General features: G+C 45.8%; 1 protein-coding gene across 4 annotated transcripts in view; it reads right to left on the bottom strand.

Moving 5' to 3' along the window:
• The window catches only part of CTNND1 (catenin (cadherin-associated protein), delta 1), a 44,187-nt gene extending 26,899 nt beyond the window's left edge, over positions 1-17,288 (bottom strand). For 2 of the 4 annotated variants that reach the window (XM_012725365.1, XM_012725361.1), the window contains exon 1: positions 17,016-17,232. The gene's annotated coding sequence lies outside the window, so the exon portion shown is untranslated. Of the gene's footprint in view, positions 1-16,376; positions 16,506-17,015 lie in introns of all 4 variants that reach the window. The other 2 variants (XM_012725362.1, XM_012725364.1) reach the window with 2 other exon arrangements.
• Positions 17,289-17,779: the final 491 nt, after the last annotated feature.

Consider the following 17,779-nt stretch of genomic DNA (forward strand, 5'->3'; position numbering starts at 1 on the left):
AATCTTTAAAAAAAAAATTCAAACTAAAAGACATTAAATGGACACCAATACCCAGGAAGATCAAATAGTTGGGCATAGTGAACTAGGTCATCGAGGAGGGGGGAAAAAAACAACTGAAAAAAACAAAAGCCCTGGCATGACCTGCTTACTTTACTGTAAACTGGCTGAGAGTTCATCTGGAAGCCCAGTTCCTGGAGGTTAAGGACAGGCTTGGGATCAGACCGACTTGAGCTCCAATTCCAGTCCACCGCTTCTTGGCTATCACTGTAGGCAAAGTGCCAGCTAACCTCTAAACCTCAGGTCCCTTTTCTGTAAAATGGGAGAAATAAAATACAAAAGGTAGGGGAGAGTAAATGAGATGATCCACATTAATGCTTACAAAAATGTCCTGACACAGAAAGCGAGCAATGCTGTCAGAAGCACTGCGACAAATGGCGAACGCCTCTGGGACACTGGAGTTAGGTGTTGGCAGGACTTCTGAATCGCTCCACATGCTCCCTCTCATTCAAGGAGTCCTATAAATTACAGAATTCTTCATACTCTTAAAGGGAAAACAAACTCTAAATTAGGGGATCAAAAGACCTCGGGGTTCAAGTGTTGGCTCTGCCAAACGGGAGAGGCTGTAACCATAAGCTTCAAGTTTTGTTGCTTTTCAGAGTGCACCTTTATTGTGAACCTGTCGATTACCTGCATGAAGCTCAAATTAAGTATCTCCAAGGACATGAACAAAATTAGGCAAGCAAGTTCTGCAGAAAAAGAAAAATTGTGCGCCCCAAAACAGAGAACTCTAAACACTAAATCCACGAAATCATCTTTGTGTTCTTGGGGAAGAAATGTTCTCTCCTGCAGTCTTCCATCTACTCATTATGAAATCAAAACCAACTCACGAATATATGCTCACCCTCTGAAAGTAATGATAAGAAAAATTCTTCTTCCATGTCATCCAAGAGATTTCAAATGGCTTTTTTAAAAAGCACATTGCACCTCCTACTGAAGAATATCTCCCAGAACTTTATTACACCGCATTCCAGCCTCCCATACACCTAAAAGATGTTTCCCTTTGTTGGCATTTACCGCAAAATTCAAAAAGCTTATTCCAGTTCATCCACGCACACTCACACACATGGAGAAAACTGCAATTTTATTTTTAAATCGTCCACAGTTTCTCTGTGGCTTTTTTTATCACAAAGAGCGCTTGGACCAGAGTGCAAAGTCTACCCACCCCACCCCCGCTGTGCCACCCACTCAGCTTCCTCCCTCCAGGCTAAGACTGACTCCCAGCTGGTCCCAAGTCCCAGAGGCAACTGGCATCTAGACCTGAGTCCCCTGCTCGCCTAGCCAGCTCACCTCCAGGGAGCCTCCCAGAGTTACAAGACTGACATTCTGAAAACGGCTGGTCCTGGGCTGGTGTCGTACCTCCCCTGGGCCGCTCGGTGCTGGCCCACTTCTCCCCTCAGCACACCCAGAAGGCTGACTGGCGAAGTCTCACGTTCACAGTAAGACTGGGTCTCACTATGTCCGCCACGAAATCTGATGAATTAAGGGGGTCTCTGGCAAGGGTGACATTTTATTTGATTACAGAGCTTCAGAGAAAAGACGAATTTTTAAAATAAATGTGTAAATGGTTTTTCGTTTTCTTGTCTGCTGAAAGGAGGCTGAGCTGGCGCTCTCATTAGCGCAACAGGACATCCCAACTTACTTCAATTTTATGCTTCCAGCCCAAAGTTACCTATCAGGATTTTGAGTTTTTTACAATGACTTTAAAACACATATACACGGACACAAAATCACCTCTGCCATCATGACCCTAAATTCAGAAACCAGATGGAACATTCTTTTTGCTCTCCTTGTCTCTCCCAAGTATTCTGGGAACCCCCAAACCATAACTTACTGAAATGACTAAATGCTGGCTGGCTTTGAAGCAAAGGAAGGGCGTGGCTCTCAGCTAGTGAGGGGCCCAGGACCGAGCGAGCGGGTCTGGAAAAGAAACAAAACCTGCTTCTCTCTGGAGCAGGCATGACACACACACAGGACTGGTCTAACGAGTCCTTCTGATCTCTCAGGCCAGGGCCTCCTTCTCCTCCCCCACTAACCACGTGCCTCCCCAAGGCCCTCCATTAGGACAGATAACACAGCATTTCCTCCTAATCCAGGGGGAGTCTGAGCCACAGGGAGAAACGTACCTGGATCTCCGACGCAACCCGCCCAAGCCGGCCTGCCTAGCCTTATAAGGAGAAGGCAGAGCTTGAGGGAGAGGCTGATAAGGAAACAAAGATAAGAGGGAGGGGCAAAGCCAGGGAGGTGTTAGACTGGAGGAAGGGGAGAGGCCAGATGCCTTTCTTCTTTCTACCAAAAGGAGGGAGAAGATGAGACGGTCAGGTAGAGCATGGGAAAGGGGAAGCTTAAATGGAAGGCCAAAGCACTGTTTGAACTCTGTGCCATAAAGGAAGAAGTCCCAGAGTTAACGCCACCCCAGAACATGCCCAGCCTCAAGATCCCTCCTACCGGGGCTGGGGGCTGGGCTACGGCCCCTTCCCAGCCCTAGGCTAGGAAAGGGAAAAGTCACGAGGAAAAGCTCAACTTTAGATTTACTGGAGGCTGCCCAACAGCTGGAGCTCACATTCCCTTTTTTAGAGGCAACGTCCTCCCCCCAACTTTCTATGGCATCCCCTCCGTCTCCTTACTGAACGCCTGTAACTGAGTCACAGTCACCCAGAGCCAATAGCCCAGAGCCCCTATAAACAGCAACAAGATACTCCTCCAGCTGCTTTAGGACCCCTCCCTTGGAGGGGCGGGGAGGGGTTTGAAAGTGTGCGGAAATCTCTTCAGGTTCTATCATCAACTATAGGAAATACTCTCCCTGCCTGGAGAAAAGCTGATATTACAAGGGGGAGAAAAGCCCCGGGTTAACTACTGCTCCTCCCCTACAAGCCAGCACACAAACACAACATATCAACACGTATACCCACACAACACTTCCCAAGCCGGAGGCCAGGCTGCCCCCTCATGATGGGTTAACTATGCTGGCATCCTGCCCAAGGTCGCAGGCTCTCCCTCTCCGTGGTGGGACCCATCTGCTCTGCTCCAAGCCCCAGCTTCTTCTTGAAAGGAAAAGAATATTAATGCTCTCCGTGCCGGGTGGCTAAAAGTCTACCTCCAATAGAGCAGTTGCCCGAAAAGAACCTTCTGGGGAGAGACGAGGTGGTGAGAGCAGGGGATGCACGGCCCTAGCTTCGGATCTTACTTTCGCCCTGAAGAGCAGGACCTTACTCCTTACTCAGTCCTGGGGGAAAACTGCTTGCAATCTTCTAAGGACCAGATTTTAGACTCTATAAGGAGTAAGAATTCAGGAGAGAAGGTGGCAGGGTCAGAAGTAGTACTACTCTGCACAAAATCACCTACCTTTCCAGTGGAAAATCTATTCTAGAAATCTGGCCACATGCACCTCGAGAGAGAAAATCTAGGCACAAAAGTCCCTAAAAGAATCTTGTTTTGAATGTGACAGCTCACTGAACTCAAAGCAGAGAGCAGAGCTGGGGTGGGAAACAGAAGGAACCAGAGGCAGGGCCGGCTGAGCCAGCCAGCACAGGAACAGAGGGGCGGGATTGTTCTAGCGGTATGTCAGCAATCTGCCTCTAGGGCAGCTGTCCTCCTGGGCAATCAAAGACCGGTTTGTGTGTGTGCTCAGGAACTAGCCAGCTTGGCGAGAGCTGAGGGCTCAGGCACCCAATCCACAAAGCGAGAAGAGATGCCTGTTCCACAGCTGGAATGGAGGGCAGGGAAAACGCACAGCAAGGGGAAGCAAAGAAGAGGGCGGGAGCAAAGAGCCTGCAGGTGCTACTTCAGTCTCCACGGGAGGAAATCCCAGGACCACCAGTCACTCCCCAGCTGAGCGCAGCACCCGCCATGTCTCCCCACAGTGACCTCAGAGTGGGCAGCTCTCTGCAGCTCTGTATGCAATGGGCGGGGCGCTACCTGGAAGGATGAGCCCCAGACTGCAGGCACCAGCACTGCTGGCTCCTCTCTGCCCTTTCAGACCCGGCAAGGCATCAACAACATGCACAGAAATGAACATCTACCATCCACGGATTTAGCTATACACGCGTTGATCTCCCAGAACTCCTCTAATTAAATCCTAAATCTATAAATAATAGTAGCACCCACAAAACCCAGTGAGATCCCCACTGTTAGGAGATTGAGCCCATTTATATAACTCAAGTGCTAAGATGCAGAGGGCCACAGTCAGAATTCACGCTCCCCAATCCCGCGAGTAGGAGAGCCCCGAGCCCCACTAGACAAACAAAGGCAGCTCTCTTCTCAGCAGAGCCCTGGGGCAGAGCCGCTCTCCAGGGACAAAGAGATTTCACAGGAGAACCACAAAGACATCGCCCCTCTCAGTCCCCCCACTCCCAGCTTTCTCACTTCCTGTCACAGTAGCACCAGACCACAGTCTCCCAGAAACAAACAAATACAAAGTGCTGGATTCTGGGCTGTGGGCCAGCCGCATTCCAGGGCATCCTGTCTACCAATCACCAGCCAGAGCTCCCACTTTGCCCCGCTCAGTTCCTTATCATGTTCGGGAAAACAACCCTCCTCCCTGCCCAAGCCAAGGCTCCCCAGGACAAAGCTCAGGCCTTCAAGAATCAGCAGAAGACATTGTGTGTGGACCTACAGGTTTTGAGGGAGTGAGGGGATTTTTAAGATTCCTACACTAAGTTTCTCCATTCTGGGGGCGCTGCTGCCCTGGGGCCTGCTAAAGCTCCTGCTGCTATGCTACTCGGCTCAGCTACATGTGAGACACCACGAAGAAAGCATCGTGGCAAGCTGGTAGCCAGCCTGGACTCAACCCACAGAAGATTCCCACCCGGGGGACTACCTGAGGCCACAGCCGCGTCCTCCTCCATCACCCTCTCTCTCACTCACTTCCAGTTTTCAAAGTCTTTCAAACTCCGTTCCCCACAAGTCCCTCCCTTTCTTCCTCAGAGGCACTGGGGCCACAACAGTCAAAGGCAGCGACACCACCCTGTGAGAGGCAGGAAGGGCACCGGCAGGTCCTGGGTGCCAAGATCCCTGCTGGCCCAGCGAATGAAAGGAGCACCACTGGGAACTGCACAGTCGGCTAGGCAGCAGAGAGATCCCGCCGGCAAGCACAGCTTTTCCTGCTCACTGCTCCCCCTGGAGTGGATCAGGGACTGTCAATTCGGAACCTTCTCCGAAAGAAAGCCTTCCTTCCTAATAACGGTCGTCAGCAGATTCCAAGAAGGGAACAAATGATACATTTTTCTATTATCTAGTGCAGATCCACTGGAAGTTAGCCCTAAGCCCCAGAAGCAAAGATGCAGAGAGAAGTCAAGCTCTATTAACTAGATTCCTGAAACCCAAAGTAAAACCCACTGCCCAAAGGGTTCAATTCCCTGCACATCAGCACAGCACAGGCTCAGCACAGAGCTCTCCAGTCAGAAGACATTCCAGGAACTAACTGCAGTATGCTCTCATGTTCTCCTCTCTTTCTTCCTCGCAGATCCCTCCTTCTGCTTGAATCTGCTAGAAGTACCCTAGGCTGGACCCTGATTTAGACAGTGCGTGACACCAAAGGAGCTAAGTCTAAAACAGCAAAATCTAGAAGGAATTGGCCGACATTTGGGTAACAGAAACAGGTGGAAGTGAGACAGAATTATACACAATAGTCAGTCATGCCAGAACTGTCTAGAAAAGAGAACTTTTAGCAACATTATGTTTTAAAACAGAACATCAACAGCAGGGCTGAGCCACTACAAACTCACTCACTGAAGCACCCAGAACTGACGTTTAAGATCCCTTACCTAGCACTGAATCAAGCTCAGTCTTCCTGTCTCTCAAGAATAACTGAAAAACTAGTTACAACTGTTAGTATTCTCACCCAATTGCCTTTCATTCACAGCCAGACCCAGCAGATTAGTCAACTAAGTACTGCAGTGTGAGACGGATATACAAAAGCGAGTAAGAGCTTATTAGGAGAGCTTTTCTGAAAGTATTTCGAAAAAACAAAGGGTTCCAAGCCACACTTCCAGAGAGATCTGGCCACACCCATATTCTGCTGCCCCAAAAGGATGCCTGGCAGCTTCTGGGCCAGGAATGGCGCAGGTGAGACTGACGGCAGTGCTGACTCAGACATAGAGTCAGCCGGGGTGTGTGGGAAGGAAGGAGAAGGAGTCAACCAGTGACAATTCAGCATGACTTCAGGTAAGTCCTGGCTCTAACTGAACCTCTGGCTGTTTGCAGACATACTTAGGAATTTAGAAACCCAACCAAGGAATACTGAATGGATGAGAAGCAAGTCAATGAAGGGGCCCAAGTCTTAGCTGAATGCTCAATGGTTGGAAAAGCATGAATCTGTTTCACTATTTAACTTGCCACATAACCCCTTTTCTCTCTGCATCATTTGAAAGAATTGGAGGAAGGGGAGGTAGAGAAAAGCATGTGATTGGGAAATCACATTCCACCCAGCAACATCCCACAGAGCACTAAGAGTGCCTAGGAATCCAATCCTACTGCATTGAGTTACTGGGACTCTGCTCACACATCTAATTCTTTTGCCACCCCCCACTCGCAAACACTCTGAAAAGACATAATTGAGATAGCTTGATGAAGGCACCAGCTGTTTCCACCACTCTCCCTCCCCACACCCCCAGAGACCACAGTTCAAACTTACATCAAACACTTAATACAATTGACTGGCCAGTAGGAAAGAGAAGCCTGGACTAAAATAGCAGGAAGAGGGCCAACTGGCCCCACTTAGAAGGAATGCTTTCTTGGCTCTGTTTAAAAATAAGAAACCTTTGTCATCCCCTCCCCTCAACCCAATTATGTTCTTCGTTCCACAACGTACCCCTAGCATCAAATGGGTTTCAGTTTCTTCCCTCCGTTCCTTGATCTACTGTCAGCTGTCAGGGAAACAGGAGGTATAAGGTTAAGTGTAAAATAATGGCTGAGAGGTCATAAGGCATGTAACAGCAGAACCCAGCACAGGGTTCCCACACGAGGACGGAGACGGGACCCCACAGAGCACCCTTCCTGGGCGCAAGTATGGAAAGAAGGGCGTGAGCTTCCACACTGGGAGAGGACAGGTCCAAGGCAGGGAGAGCCAACTGAGAGCACTAGCCGGGCAGCCCTCCCCCACTCATATTCTGAGTTGACTAGAGTGAGCCAAGGAGGAAGGGAAGGAAGCCAGCACTTCCTTTTCAGACAGGAAGTAACATTGGCCCTTCCTGTCGAGTTTTAAACAAATTGTCCAGCTGAGTTTCAATACTAACATCCTCTACCGAATTTGTTCCACAATTTCAAAATGGAGAAAAGAAATGCAGACTTGGTCTAAAGGTTTTTCTTCCTCCAACAGGCAAGTACTCCACACCACACTAAATGCTAGCATAGCCCCTAAAGCAAGCGGTGACATCGTCATTTCAAAACAGTAAGGATACAGAGAAAAATTTCAAATTAGCCACCTTCTCACCACGTCTACTGCCATAAAGTAGTCTCCACTACTAATTACATAACCACCGCCTGAGCAATCACATAGTTACGTAGCTTAACTCAGATATTAAGGCTTCGTGGTCCTCACACCCGAGTAGTGAGAATCACCTGGGAAGCCTTCCCCAAAATACTATTTTCCCATCCTCCACACCTCAACTTGTAATGGGAATGTCTAGGAGAGCAAGTCCCTAAATTCCCTCAGAGTGATCTGGTAGGGAGCATGGTATGCGGACGACCCCAGGCGCCACATCGCAGAGGGGCTGGTTCTAAGCACCTTACTAGGCCTCCTTTACCAGTCACTGGATGGAGCTTAGGCCAGTATTCAGTCGGGATGAGGCTATCTGGAAGCATAAATGTAATCAGTATGGCCAGAATGCCACTGCCTAAATCCCAGACGCAGAACCTAGCAGGAAGAACTATCTCACTTCTCTGGGATCGATCCCTATTTACACTGCTCACTGGCAGCCTGATTATTTTTAAGACAACTTACCTTAATATTCCTCCAAGGATCAAAGGGCTGGGTCATATTTTCAAAGAATGGTTCCATGTTCCATCCCCAAAAGAAATCACAGTCCTAAATCTCCCACTCAAGATCCAAAGCAATCATTCCCAGTAGACAACAGAAACAACCAGGAACTCTAGACTCAAGTGTTCCCTCTGACACCTATACAAAAAAGTCACTTTAATTTCTGCCACTGGTAAAAGTGAGTGACAAAAAGTTTTGAGAAGAACCATAAAGGGAAATACTTCCACAAGGAAACACGTCCCTGAAGCTCTAGGAAAAGAAGAATGGCATTGAAATCCACACTTTCCAGACAACTACCAACACTTATAAATGCTGAAGCAAAACATGCAAACAGGTCTATACAGCAACTTCAAATTTTGAGAGAATTTTTGCCTAGAATACGTCTTACCCACAATGAACAGAGGGGATGGAAGGGAAAAAATGTTTCCTGATTGAGGTCACCTCCTAAGGATAATATTAAGTAACAGGCTGACAAGCAGACAGGTATATAATTAAAGGGAAGAACTGCAGGTAACCAGGTCAAGTTCCAAGGCTAACCTCCAAACTTAGACAGACGAGACTTTCACTGAGGAACAGACTAGTTAAACCAGAAGGGAGGGAAAGTTAGAATGAGTGATTCAAGACACAGTACTCTGATAATCAAAATAGCCTTTCACTTTCCCACGTGGGTTGCCACAGAACGCCATTCACAAAGGAGTTGGTACCTCTTCCTCATCCACCAAAGTCTAGCAGCCAGGTAGATGCTTTAATGGCCCCTAAGGCTAAAACTACACGTGAAAAGGGACAACAGAGATACAAGTAGTTATATCGGGATGATCACATTCCCTGACATGGAAGACAAAAATGTAGATACGGTGACTGATAAAGTAGTCCTTGAAGCCATTAAAGCCCAATGATTAGGACACTAAGGAAACAGTTTTCTGGCCAAATGAGCAAAAGGAAAAGCAGCAGATAAGCGAAGCAGTTGTAACATTTAATTCAAAGCTCATAAACCAAACCAACAAATGTCCTCAAAAGGAAACTCTAAATCTAGGCTGTCACTGCCTAGAAAACAGACTAACAGACTAAGCGGATAAAGACAATGGAGAAACATACTTCTCTAGGGGAAGCAAATTTTAATCTCACCTCCCAAATACATGCAAGCTTGTTTTCATACTGTACAGCCCATGACCAGGTCTGTAAAACCAAACCTATACAGCATCCCTACGCTGGCACTTCTTGTTCAGCATCCTACACAATAATACTCAATGGTATTATTCTTACACACTAACAAACTATACATTTACTTGATTATTTATCCAATTTAGAATAAATTTATTCTGTGACACCTCTGTACTGCTGTCTTCCAGTGATGGCATATACAGCAGGCTCAACAATGATGATGTTTTACCTTTTCAATAAAAATGAAAATTAAAATACAAAATAAAGCAATGTTTTCTTGGTTTTTTCTTTCTGCACTTCATTCCTAATTATGATGTCAGGCCCATCACTCACTGAGCATCTCTCGCAGCCTTCACTGCAGACGGGGCTAGCCTTCGCCAGGGTGGACATTCAAATGGCCAACTCTGCCCTGCTGTGCAAAGCAGTCAATGGAGAGCAGCGCAGAGAGGTTACAGAACCCACCCCCACCCCCACCCCAACAAAGAGACAGTGAAAAGAAATCAGATTGGCACCAGTGTCTCCTCTAAAATACACTACCCTGTTTTAAAACTGTGCTGAATATACACCAGCTACTTTCTTTCAATGAGATTTACTTCACCTGCAATGAAATGGGAACTGTAGGAGCTTTGATAAAGGTATTGAAAAGTTGACCTAGTTTCCTTAACAATGTCTTACATCATCCTCAATCATCAGAATGTGTTTTGGTTTCACAAAATACAAGCTTTCTGAAACAAAAGTCTTTTCACTCCACAGAGACCTCTCCATGTGTTACCGCATGCCAACACAGAGCAGCATGGGAAGCACACACAGAACTGATCACTGGCTCTGGGAAAAGTGCGTTTATTTTGTCCTACTGTCAACTGTAACAAAACAGGTAACTCCTTAGTAACTGTGGGTGAAGTCTAAAAATCAGAAAGACAGAAACAAGATGCAAATTACTAGGAAGAGATCAATTTCTCTGATCACAACCATTAATAGTAATGCAGATCTAACTGAAGTAAACAGAAGAAAAAGAGACAATGTATGTAGGTTACACTGTGGGGGACAGGGTGGGGACTTAATGACAGGAACCTATGGCAGCCAGTAGACTTGGTTTAAATGCTGTTCAGAACACTAGTTTCATGGCTAGTTAGTATAAAGAGAGGAAAAACCAAGTAAAGCTGTAAGTTGGAAGAAGCCTACGAGTCCAGCAAACAGCTGCTCTAGCACACATATGGCCCCACAGGCCGCCGCATGACTGCATCCTCTGAGAAGAGCCATCCTCTCAGAAGCACACTTCTCACAGGAAGCGCTGACCAACTCAGACTTTCTACATGCCCCAGCTTTGCAAATGTCCATAAAAGAGAGCTGAAAATAAAGAATGGCATTTCCAAAACAGGAGAGAGGGAAGTTTACTTCATGAAAAGGGAGGATAAAAGCCTGTCTTCATTTTTCCGTAATGATTTCCTGTACAGTTAACACACTGAATACCATCCTACGAGATCCCGGGTGGACATGTGAGACTTCAGGTGAAGAACCTGGTTCAAAGACAGGAATAAAATCCAAACAAAGCCTTTTTAATCCAGTCTCTGCCAAAAATGAAGTTTATGCCTGGATGCCAAAGTCGTTAAAGACGAGAGAAACTGGCTTTGCTACTTTTACCCTGAAGTGCCCAAGTGTCTGTAGAAACAACTGCACGACAGTCCACCTCTGCCACCTGTTTCTCTTCTCCACCCACCTCCGTTTGCTATAATAAAAGTCGCCCATTCCCACAGCGCCCTTATTTTGGACAACCCCACCCATAAAATTCCCCAAACTGTGGGAAAAAAAGTCCCCAAAGGCACTTTTTGGTTTTCCATTCCAGAAAGCTCATTTATCCTGTCATAGAAGTATCTACATCCACAACTCTCAGGCTTTAGGAAACCTTTAAGGCATTTAGTTCAACAGTCAAATCATGTTTTGAATTCATTAAAAGCATTCATTCTAACAGAAAACACAAAGTGTTACCATGAATTTTGTATAATCGACCGGCAAGCCTGTTCAATAGCTTACATTACTGTCCTCACATTACCCAGCTAAGGAGTGGGAGGACATGTGACCCCAGACTGTGGGGCTCCAGCACCCGCACACTGCTGTGCCTCTCTGTATCTGTGGATCTTTCAGGTTGGAAATTCCTACTTGGTGAGCATGTTGACTAAAAAATCACTGAATGAAAATTATGCAAGAATTACTGTGCTATTCTTGCAAATTTCCAGCAAGTTTGAAATTTTTTCAAAATAAAAAGTTAAAAGTTGCGTCTACTATCATATACTGGGACATGTTTCATGAAAGTGATAATCAGATTACCTGTTGCCCCAGTAAATGTTCTCAGAACCCTCTGAAGGGTCTCCCTGGTGGCTCAACGGGTTAAATCTCGGCACTAGGAAGCTGTCCTCAGTCTCTGCAGCACAAGTTCCATCCCCAGGCCAGGAAGCTCCCCCCAAGGTACAGCAGACCCCCTCCAGCCTCTCCTACTGCCCCCCATCAACAGTGTATTTTAGTAGACCTGCCTATTCTGCTCCCTGTCTCTGGTGACTCCGCTACACCCGCCCTCCCCCAACCTCTGGCCTACACCCCAGCTCTTGTATGCATAAATAAATAAATCTTAAAAAAAAATAACACTCTGGATCTTTATAATGCCCCCATTCTATGCCTGATCTAAACTGACTTCACCTCTCCATTCAGACTGAAGGACTCATAGAAGAAGTGACATAAAAATGAGGAACAGGGCCCTCCCTGGTGGTGCAACAGGCTAAAGCACAGCACTATGAAGCTACCACAGCACAAGTTCAATCCCCTGCCAGGAAGCTGACCCACATGGCCCGATAGACCTCTCCTGACCCACCCACTGCTCCCCTCAGTAGTATATTTCAGTCCATCTGCCTGTTCTGCTCCCCATTTTGTCTCCGATGAATCCTCTCCCTCCCTACACACACTTCTGGACCCAGTTCTGTATGCATAAGTAAATCTAAAAAAAAAAAGTGGGGAACACTGTCCTGAAACCGAAATAGCCAATGTGGGCCCCGTTCACAATGTTTGCTATTCATCAAGGACATGTAATTTCAAGTAGAATTAGGGGGGAAATTTCTTCCCAAAATATACTATACAACCACACAAATCAAATCAATCTGTGTTATTTCCCTTTGTCAGTTCTAACCAGCTCTTCCCGCATCATAATCTGTCCAGTAGTTGCCCAGCTAGTTCCCACAAATATTCAACCAGAAGCTTGGAGGCAGCAGCCTTTATTTAGGCAGAGCAATCCCTACTTTAGCTTCTCATGGTTTTTAACCCATTTGCAAGGGAAGAGAACATGAAAAGAATGTGTATCGTTATTCACACACTGATTACATACGGTGCATTCCTGTAGGCAAGCTTTTTGTTGCTATTATTCATGAAAATCAATTTAGATTTCTAAACTCATAAACTTCCCAATATATTTTGCAAACAAAATCTGAAGTTTCATGGAGAAGCTATGATATCCAGACATAACTTTCTTTGAACTACCGACTTGAAAATTATCATTTAACCAGTATGAAGACCACTGACTTCCAAGATGGCTAAAAGCAGTCTATCTCTGCTACCCCCAGTATGGGCAGGCAGGTAACTAGTTCCTTTCTCTAGACTGGCCACATTCAAAATTTCAGTAGTTGACGTTATCAGCTGTCTGTATTATGAAATGAACTGACTGGGATCCTTACTTTTTTACCCTATTCTTTGAACTGCTTGCCCAGAAAGGAAACAGATGAAAGAAAAATTTAAATCTTAAATTATTTCCAGAAACTTTACTTAAGAATGGGAAGGAGGGGGCTCTCCCTGGTGGCGCAACAGGTTAAAAGTACAGCACTATGAAGCTCTCCGAAGTCACTGCAGCAAGAGTTCAATACCCGGCCAGGAAGCTGACCCACATAGCACCATAGACCTCTCCTGACCAGCCCGCTGCTCCCCTCAGCAGTATATTTCAGTAGATCTGCCTGTTCTGCTCCCTACTCTGGCTCTGGTGAATCCTCTCACCCCCACCCCCATATCTCTGGCCTGTACCCCAGTTCTGTAAGCATAAATAATCTTTTTTTTTAAAGATTTATACAGTACTGGGGTACAGGCCAGAGATGCAGAGGGTGAGAGGACTCACCAGGAACAGAGTGGGGAGCAGAACAGGCAGATCGATGAAGTACACTGCTGAGGGGAGCAGCGGGAGGTCAGGAGAGGTCTGCGCGCCATGTGGTCACCTCCGCGGCAGGCAGGGATTGAACTCATGCAGAAGTGGCTTTAGCTTCTCAGTGCTGTGCTTTAACCCGCTGTGCAACCAGGGAGGGCCAATAAATAAATCTTTTAAAAAGTGGGAGGAGATGCATAAAAGGTTGAAACGACAGGCTTTAGTTAAGTTTCAAATTTTCTTTGCAACTTTATTTATCTATGATGTACTGCTTCCCATCTTAACTTCCTTTAGTTTTCCCCACAATAGCCCTTCACTGATTCCTATCAAGTGTCCTGTTTAACGAGGGCTTACTGAGCATCTCAGTGTATACCAGACACGAAGACAGATTCTAAGAGGGTACAGAGATAAGAACACCTACACTCAAGCAGTTCAGTCTAGAGGGGAAATCAAAAATAGACAATTTTAATAGCGATAAAACACTTGAACTGGCGCGGCAGATCTCAGTTTTGCCTGCTGCTTCTCCTGGCATATCTCGATAAATCCGCTACAAGCCTCTCACTGCAAGTTGGCAATATCATTCCAAACATACATCTGAAAATTCTCTGTAAGAAATTTCACTAATAATCAAGTGAAGTTGAAGGCCTTCCGATGGCAAGTTTAAGAAATCAGGAGGGCAAAGATGTGCATTTGAAAAGATCTTCATTTTCAAGACTGAGATAAAATCCATTATAGCACATCCAGCTCCCCAAAGACTTAATGGAAAATAGGCTTTTGCATACATTATCCCAACAAGGAAGCGCTGTAAATCTGCAGCCCTCCACAAGATGAAACAATCCTGCTCTAGGAAGAGCTGGGTGTAGTTCTGGCTCTTGTTTCTGTTCTCTCTGGAGAATGGCAGTGTATTAGTGGTTAAGTCCATGGACTTTGTAGTTAGTCAGACCAGGGTTTAATACTGGCCTTGGCCACTTACAGGCAGTGAGATTTTTAGCAAACCTCAGCTTCTCTGAGGCTCAAATTCCTTTAAAAAAAAAAAAAGTTGCTGTGGAAAATTAAGTAAATAGTGTATGCAAAATGATTGGCACACGCCAAAACACACACACACACAAAGGGAGGGGCTGGCAGTCAGTAACAGGGGACAATCAGGTATCAAAATAGAGAGCAATAAATTACAAACCTAATCATTTTGTTATTCCAACTGATCGGTGACCTATGCTTAATTTATCTGCAACCACCCTACCTCACCCATCCCTAGAGAGCAGCCACCTCAGAAACCTACGCTGAGCAATTTCTCTTCTCGGAGCATTTTTTGTTTTTAAGCTTTCCAACAGCCTCAGTCTTCACACCAGCCAAGAGAACATGTTCTAGCCCCTCTGACTCTCCATCACCAGGCCCCCAGGAAAGGTGCTAGAGCTCTAACCACGGAAGGAAATCCCCCACCTTGAACACAAGACAGCTACCTTAGTCACATAACAAAGAAACCAAGAGTCTGTAGGAGTCAAACAAGAAGAGAATAATCTGTTCAACTCATACTTACTTGCTATCATTTTTCTACTTCAATACGGAAATGAGGTGAAACAAAAGATAAAAAATTACTTATTCGCACTCCTGGTTATATCTCTTGAAAGAATTATCAGGGGTGAGGTAGGGAGAAGACAAATCTTCCATTTTATCCAAAAGGCGCTATAATACACACAGTCCAAACAATGCCTCAGTTCGTGGAAACAGTCCTGGACGCCGTCAGGGGGATGCTCGCTGCAGCTTCACGAAGCCCCACGTTTAACACTGGACACAAACACCACCACTCAGTCATCCAGAACCTGTATTCAAACTGCCTTTGTACTGCTTCTTCAGATTCCCTCATCCCTCCCCCTAAAGGTTGAGTGGGAAACAGACACTCTGGCAGTAGCATGACCAGCCCTCCAGACATTCACCGGGAAACCTCCCCTAGGCTGGAGTCAAGGCAGAGAACATCTGAACGAAAATTTGGAAAATATTAAGCAAAAACTACAGCCCAACAAACTGTACACATTGTCTTCCTTTTTAACTGCGCTTGTGCTAATTATGAGATCCAGACATTTAAAAATGTACTGTAGTCCTCACACAGATCACATTAAAAGGACTGGCCAAAGTTCTATTTCTTCTGAAGCCACAAGCTTACAAGGATGAAATCGCCTTTCAAGAAACACACTCAAAAATTCAAGGAAGCGTTCACTGGTCTGAAAAGAATGGGGATGGAGAGCAGGGCTGGGGGGAGACGGACATCAGAGGATTATTAAGATAACACCAGTTTAAAGTTGATGAGCAGCTCACATATTGAGGTCCATCTTGTGGCAATTAGGGCAGTATCTCTTCCAGCACTAAATTTCAAACTGATTCGGTTTTTTTCACAAGGAAAAGGAAGAGAACACCCAGTTTTCATGGATGAGTTGGCTATGTAATTATCCAGAATCAGTATTTCTGCAACAATGTGTATTTGCAAAAACAAAAATAAAACAAATCTTAAGATTAAATACATGATATGAAAGCACAGCCATGGGTCTCTGGCATCTACAGATTTCTGATTTCACGGCAAATTGACTAAACAAAAAGCTCACTCCAAAAAAACAACTTTTGGGTTGATTTAAAAGCAAAAATTCCCCTTTGCTTTCGAATATGCGATCTCAAACACTGGAGTTTGTATCAGTGTTCTGTTAGCCTAACCTCACTTACCCGTGGCCCTTTCTGAGAACACAAAGCTTGAAAACACTTCCAGGTGTGTTTCCACTTTAGTGTTTCCACTTTACTCAGGTGAACTAAAGAGCCTGATTAGAATTTCCTTATCCCAGTAAGCACTTAAACCAAATTTTATCGTATTTGCCGCCTGAACACAGAACTCCGCAAATCTCTGCCGTCTGAGCCAGTTTTAGGAGGAAGGGGATGGCCATTCGGTTAACACGGATCCCTTCGCTTTCTTTTAGAAGGCAGAGCCGCGAGGCAGCGGCTACCAGAAGCTCCCACCCACCGCACCTGGAAAAGTAAGAGGGATCCACCCAAGAACAGCAGGGCTGAAACCGATCTGGGCAGTTCAAACTCTGGGAGGAAAAGCCACCACCATTGAAGCTGCAAAGCTTCCTGCACGGTTCCACTTCCACAAATCTAATGATAAAAGTGGAAAAAAGAAAAAAGTTTTCAAACATATGAAGAACCAACCATCTGTATAACTAGCTTCCGACCTGAACAAATTCCTTTCCCAGCCCACACGCAACATGCCAAGAAAAACCCCCAACTTTTAGTTAGGGCTCTGAAAATAGAAATTTGTTAGCTTAGCAGGAAAATACACAAAATCCAAGAATACACCAAAATGTAAATTCACAAAATTGCTCTCAGCCCCCTGAATCTATCGTCTTCCTCTACTAGAAAGAACTAGAAGTTTGTTTCTGGATCTGTGATATTTTACCTTTTTGTAATGACAAAATACCAAAATTCCCCAAAGTAAGTAGAAAGAAATTAGTAATTCCTTAAAAGTCACCCGTCCGCAGAGCAGACCCTCTCTCTCGTTTGTTTGCTTTTTTTTTTAAATTCCCTCCGGTTACCGTAAGACAAAAATTCGATTCGGCTTATCCTCCTTAACCCGTCTGGACACACATTTTTTAAAAAGGCACACACCTCAAATGTGGGCTTCTAAAAACCAGTCGCTTAAGAAAGAAACCCAAGGCTTCGTCAAATGCGCGGAGAAAGACAAATCCAGCAAGGTAGTAGATTTTTCGCCACCTCTTCCTCCTTTCGGGATCTTTCCCGATCTTCTTTCTCTCTCCTCTTTTTTTTCTCTCAGATCCAACACCTAAAATGGAAGTTGCACCCAGCCAAAGGCTAGGGAGCCTGGGTGGTGACAAACTGATCTGGCAGGCTCCCCCCTCGCTTTCCTAAGTGATGTCAGCCCCTGAGAACTTCCAATAGGAGCCAGGCATAAATCAGGGAGCTGATTTTATCCAATAGGAAACTTTATTATAGGAAATTAAAAAAAAAAAGGAGGGGAGGAAGAGGAGGAGGAGAGAAAGAGACGGGGGAATTTTATATATATATTTATATTTAAAGTGGAGACTGTACAGGGGCTCAGGAGTTGCTGCAGAGCGCCAGGGGTAGGAAGGGCCGAGGAGGGCTTCTCAGACGCGCACGCCTCAGCCTCCGCCCCCGCCCCCGCCTCGTCCTCGGCGGGGCGCTTGCTCCCTCTACCTTCCTTTCTGGGTGGAGCAACAGAAAGCGCTGCCTTTATTTGCCTTCTGCTGTTCGGCTTGCTGCTTTCCACTTCAAAGCGTTTGCCAAAGGGAGATAGGAAAGGAGAGAGATGCTAGGAAGCGGACTACTGTGTGCTGAGGAGAAGGCAGGGGATATCGGAGGTGAACTCGCAGTTTCGTTGTTTTCATTGAACT

The sequence above is a fragment of the Condylura cristata genome, unplaced genomic scaffold (genome assembly GCF_000260355.1).
Source record: "Condylura cristata isolate star-nosed mole 26May11 unplaced genomic scaffold, ConCri1.0 scaffold00015, whole genome shotgun sequence".
Taxonomy (NCBI): Eukaryota; Metazoa; Chordata; class Mammalia; order Eulipotyphla; family Talpidae; genus Condylura; species Condylura cristata.